The sequence below is a fragment of the Felis catus genome, chromosome E2, assembly GCF_018350175.1.
Source record: "Felis catus isolate Fca126 chromosome E2, F.catus_Fca126_mat1.0, whole genome shotgun sequence".
Lineage (NCBI taxonomy): Eukaryota > Metazoa > Chordata > Mammalia > Carnivora > Felidae > Felis > Felis catus.
In genome coordinates this window covers 1,169,996-1,175,916 of record NC_058382.1, presented here as the reverse complement: position 1 = coordinate 1,175,916, position 5,921 = coordinate 1,169,996, and the positions used below count along the sequence as shown (strand labels likewise).

Sequence of the window (5,921 nt, the reverse complement as noted above, 5' to 3'; positions counted from 1 at the left end):
CAATATAAGCAATGAAAGATGGTATAGCACTAGATATATTAAAGACATTAAGAAGATTATACATGATATTTTAAATAACTCCAACAACTCTATGAAAACTAGAAATTGACAAAAAAGAAAAACTTTCTTGAAATACTTCAACTACTCATGGTCACTGAAGAAATGAGTAATCTGAAATGCCCTCTGTTATAGACATTGGACTGGTAGTTTTAAATTTTTCCACCATAATTTCATGCCAATATGGCTTCACTAATGAGTTCTTTTAAATATTTAAGAAATAATTCCAATTCTACTAAAATTATTAAAAAAAAAAAAAAGGATGGCACTCTTCCCAACTAGTTTTATGATTTTAACTTTAACTTGATACCAAAACCAGGTAATACTATGAATATAAAACTGCTGGGGTGCCTGGGTGGCTCAGTCGGTTAAGCAACCGATTCTTGGTTTTCAGCTCAGGTCATGATCTCATGGTTTCATGAGTTCGAGGCCCGCTTTGGGTTCCGTGCTGGCAGTGAGTCTGCTTGGGATTCTCTGTCTCCCTCTCTCTCTGCCCCTCCCCCACTTGCACTGTCTCTGTCTCTCAAAATAAATAAATAAAATAAAATTTAAAAACAAAAATAAAAAATACTTGAAAGAAAGCTGCAGACCAACACCATACAGACGCTGATGCAAAACATCCTTAAAATTTTAGGAAATAGGATATAATGATGATACATAGATATAAATTACATTACAACTCTTGTGAGGTAATATATATATATATATATATATATATATATACATATATATATATCACTATAGTTGTAATACACACACACACACACACACACACATGTATATACATATACAAAAATATTTCCTAAGTAAATGGAAACTATCTCTCATAATGTCGATACAATGATCAAAATGAGAAAATTTAATGTTGATCCAATAGTATTATGTGTTTCAAAGATGATATTAAAATGTCAATTATCCTATTTTTTCAAGTCCAGAATGCAATCCACTACCATTAATTATATTTTTTTCTCATTTTACTTTAGATAGATAGACAGATTTATCCTAGAAATTAAAAAGAAAAAAAACAGAACAAGATTTTCAGGCATTATTTAAATGATTACTATTATTTACCATGATTATCACTGTGATTATTATCCACATTGCTTACTATGATTAAACATTTCCTAGAGCTGATGAAGAATTAAATGCAAAATTATGAAAGCAAAACAATTCTAATAAAAATCAACAAAGTACACTGAAAGACACACCCATATCACATTGCTCCCCAGTGAAGAGAAAAGGAAGATTGAGAAATAGGAGGAAAGGAAGGAAAGATAGATGACCTAAAAAGGAATGTCCTTAAACAGAGAATAAAATTTTAAAAGAAATAATGGAAAATAGGGGAGAATCACATAATGTTTTGAAGATGTAGAAATAAAATTACTGGCAACTCAGGGTTGCATGTCATTTTAAATAATCCTACAAGAACGGGACCATCATGAAAATATATGCAAATAAACACTCAGCGTCTTACTACCAGCAATGCTATCAAAATGGATTTCTAAATTTGTACTTGAGAAAGAAAAGTTATCCTGGACAATAATGGGATGTGCAAATGAATAAAAGCATTTGAAATAAAAGCATTCTAAAGCTTTGAAGAGTTTGGGGAAAGGGACTAAATAATTTTATTTTTTAAAGATTTAATTTTTGGGGGGGCGCCTGGGTGGCTCAGTCGGTTAAGCGTCTGACTTCGGCTCAGGTCATGATCTCGCGGTTTGTGCGTTGGAGCCCCATGTCAGGCTCTGTGCTGACAGCTCAGAGCTTGGAGCCTGCTTCAGATTCTGTGTCCCCCGCTTCCCTTCTCTCTGCCCCTCCTCAGCTCACGTTCTGTCTCTCTCTTAAAAATAAACTTAAAAAAAAAAGATTTAATTTTTTAAATGTTTATTTATTTTTGAGAGAGAGCGAGAGAGACAGAGTGCGAGCACGGGAGGGGCAGAGAGAGAGGGAGACACAGAATCTAAAGCAGGCTCCAGGCTCCGAGCTGTCAGCACAGGGCCCGACACAGAGCTCAAACCCACAAACCATGAGATCATGGCGTGAGCCAAAGTCAGAGGCTTAACCGACTGAGCCACCCAGGTGCCCTTATTTTTGAGTAATCTCTGCACCCAATGTGAGGCTCAAACTCATCACCCTGAGATCAAGAGCTGCACGGTCCAACCGAGCCATCCAGGCGCCCCAATAATTACTAATTTTAGATTCTGACACAACAGTGATGGAAGGGAAACTCTACAAGTTAACCTCCAAGAAAAGTGAGAAAAGGATCTTCTATAGAAGTGGGGGTTGCATTAATTTTAAACAACTCAAAGGATAGAAAGAAAAGACAGAGGTACATCAGTTTATGATTATGCAAAAATAAAGTTAGAAATTAATCCAACCCATAAAATTTAAATTTGAAGTAGAATGACTTTTTATTTTAAAAGTCTCTTGTTAGACTTGTATAGATAGGGGCAGTCAGGGTTTAATTGCTAAAGAAGCCTCACAGGATTCCAAATGACTGAAACCCAACTGCAGTTTGTTGCAAGGAAAAGAATACAATATAGCAAAAACATTTAAGTAAGAGTATCTATTCCAAGCAAGGCCTGCTTCAGAAAAAGCTAGAGAAGTCAGATGTAGATCCAGTGGTGTTCCCTCTGTAAGTAGGTCTGCATTACTTTACTCTCAGTTCAGGAGCCACTAGTGTAGACAGAACACCTGGCAACCAGGGAACTCAAGATGAAGTTTATACACTTGTGGTCCTGGAGGCATGTTCCCTCTGTATAATCAGCCTCAGCACTGGAGAGCCTCAGGCACTCACAGACCCCAGGTGAAAACATATTAGTAAACAATATCAATAAACTTGTGTGAACTGCCCCCATACTCGCCTTGAATTTATAAGTACAAAGCAATACCAACCATCAGTACGTGGCATGCTTTGACCATGAGTCAGTGTTGTGTACTGTTTTCAGCAAAACCGCTCAGGCTAGTTCCAGACCAGCTGGACTGAACTCACAGAACAGTCTACCCCTCTAACCATTGGCCTTTTCATGACCAAGACAATCATTTAAAAAAACCCACATTATTTCAAGTTCCTTTTTTTAAAGTAGGCTTCACACCTAGGGTGGGGCATGAACCCACAGCCCCCCAGATCAAGACCTCAGCTGAGAGCAGGAGTGGGTGCCCAACTGACTAAGCCTACCCAGGCACCCCTCAAGATACTTTATTTTTAAAACAGGTCACAGCGCTAAGCTTTCGCCCATTCTGCCGACGCACAAGCTACAAACCCTTGCTCAGCAGCTGAGGGGCATTCTTTAGTGAAGTGAATAAAAATCCATATAAAACAAATATTCAAATAGTTTCCATAGGAACACAGATAAGTGACCCCTCTCCTTCCGTATAGGTGCATCCGTGCCAACCCTACTCACAAAGACATTTCAAAACTAGTGGTAATTAAGTTAAACGGTCCCCCCAAATCCCATAATTCAAGCTAGACTCGAAGTTAACAGCTCCAGGAGCGGCACCCACACGTTAATGCTAGCTTAACGCTAGCGTTGGCGCAGACGGCCAAAGGGGGTGGGGGGCCGGGGTGGGGGCGCTCCATCCTGCTCTCCCAAGCACAGGCCACAAGTCGCAGGCAGACTGCTGGCGTCCTGCTCCTCCACTTCCGGTGGGAAGTCGTGGTTCCGGATTTCCTGCATCAGTTGCCATGTTGACCCCGACATCACACGGTAGACAGTTGGCCTCTGGGCCGTTGAAAATAGAAGCAGCAGCAAATGTTAAGCACCCATGTTTTCAAAGAGCATCCAATCGCTGGCATGCATCTCGGGCAAGCCACAACAACGGTCCCCATATGCTGCTTGAATAATACTTCTCATCTGTGTTGGGTCTCTTCTGCAGAAGGGGCTTCATGTGTGCATGATCATAAAGGATGCAATTAAATGATCCAGATACTCCATCATTCATGTAATGCATAAAGATTTGTTCATGCGACTCCTCATCAGAGCGTGTCTGTTCCTTTAATAGGTTTTTTTGTTGTTGTTTTTTTGTGTTTTTTTGGCAATGATATTAACTGTAAGCATGAAAGCTGATGCAACATCGCATCTGCCGGGTTCAGCCATGATTCTCATCCCCGAGTCTGATGGGAAATACTTGTTCAGTGCTGGGATGATAACACTGGTGATCTCTTCACACTTAAGCTCAGGTCCAGGAAAGCCACACCGACATCAAGCAGATTCGTGTTGACACCAACCTCAGCTCCCATATCAAAGACACAGTGGGCATCAGAGATGGCCTGCACGAAGGTCTCAAGGTCGGTACAGCTGCTTCCCACACGGAAGCTGCCGCCGATGACATCAATACTTAGCCCTCTTGCCGGTTCCCAAATAAGCCTGCTGGTTTTGAGTGTGGCAGCAGATTTAACACTGAGGGGACGGACTGCTTTGGAATCATCGCTGGCAACCTGCAAAACCAACCTTGCCTTTGGATGTTCCCTGGCAACCTTCATCATTCAACTTTGCTAATGAAAGTCATCATCTGGACTCCATTACTGGCAGTGCACTTAACCTGAGTCACTTGTTTAAAAGGATTTGTCTAGATAATCCTCCCTAGAGCCATCCCGAGACTCTGTACCAATTGTATTTCAGTCTTGCACAAATTCTGTCCCAATGGCAGCTAGCTACATCTTCACTGTGGTTCTGCTATCATTGCATTTGACTTGTGTAAAAGGCCTGAGCTGCCGAAGAGCTTTTAACCACCTCAGATGTTTCTTTAGGTCTCCCAGGTCTGTGACAAAGAAGACATCATTATCATCAGAAGACGAAACTTCATTAATTTTTTGGTCCAGAATTCCTTGGCAGTAAAGCCTTCCTCAAGGAAATGGCAGTCAAACTCTGCATTACTAAAGCTGTTCATTGTTTCTTGATGTTCCTATGGAAAACTAAGAGATGGAATTTAAAGAAACTATTGCCAGTTTTTCACAAAGGCAATTCTCTGGAATTCCAAGTCCCACTGAAAATGTGTGTGCCCTCAGTGCAGCAGTGGAAATGTTCTGATGAACACAGAATTTCTGTCTTAGAGGGCACAGGCTCCGTGGGCCACGCGCCATGGAGATGTCGCCGCCAAATATGCAGGACTGCCAGCCCGAGGCGACTCCACAGCTTGGCAGAGAGGAGGATGAGAGGGCTGACCAACCACATACTTGGACAATTAAATGCACAGACTATGCATCATATAATAAACTGATTGGTACGGGTTTAAACCGAAGCATCGAATATCACCAGCAAAAGTGTCTTCTATATTTTGTTCCAATTTCACAATTACTTTGGCTGCCTTGGTCTACGTCTGTCTGTATCTTAGAGTATGCATATGTTGAACAGTTAAGAATTGTAACCGATTTATTATTCATCAATTTTAAATCTACAGGCCAATTCTACCTAGAGATAATACCCTGTGAAATGAGAAATAGCATAACCACATTAGTATGTCCCATATAGTCATAGTCAAATCAAACAAAAACTGTCCTATGAATTTTGAAAGATACTATTAAGCCTGAAGGTGGGGGAATCATAAAGCTAAAGGATGGAAATATCTTTACCAGGTAAATATTTATCAGAATATAGCTGTAATATTTCAAAAAAGAAAAATCCTTCTTTATTTTTTTTTTATGTTTTATTTCTTTTTAAGACAGAGAGAGACAGAGCATGAGTGGGGATGGGGCAGAGAGAGAGGAAGACACAGAATCTGAAGCAGGCTCCAGGTTCTGAGCTGTCAGCACAGAGCCCGACGCAGGGCTCGAACTCACGGACCGCGAGATCGTGACCTGGCTGAAGTCAGACGCTTAACCGACTGCGCCACCCAGGCGCCCCTTAAGTTTATTCATTCTTGAGAGA

At 40.7% G+C, this 5,921-nt stretch overlaps 1 pseudogene; it reads right to left on the bottom strand.

Annotated features, from left to right (window-relative positions):
- Positions 1-2,214: 2,214 nt before the first annotated feature.
- Positions 2,215-5,559, bottom strand: LOC101093476 (annotated as a pseudogene).
- Positions 5,560-5,921: the final 362 nt, after the last annotated feature.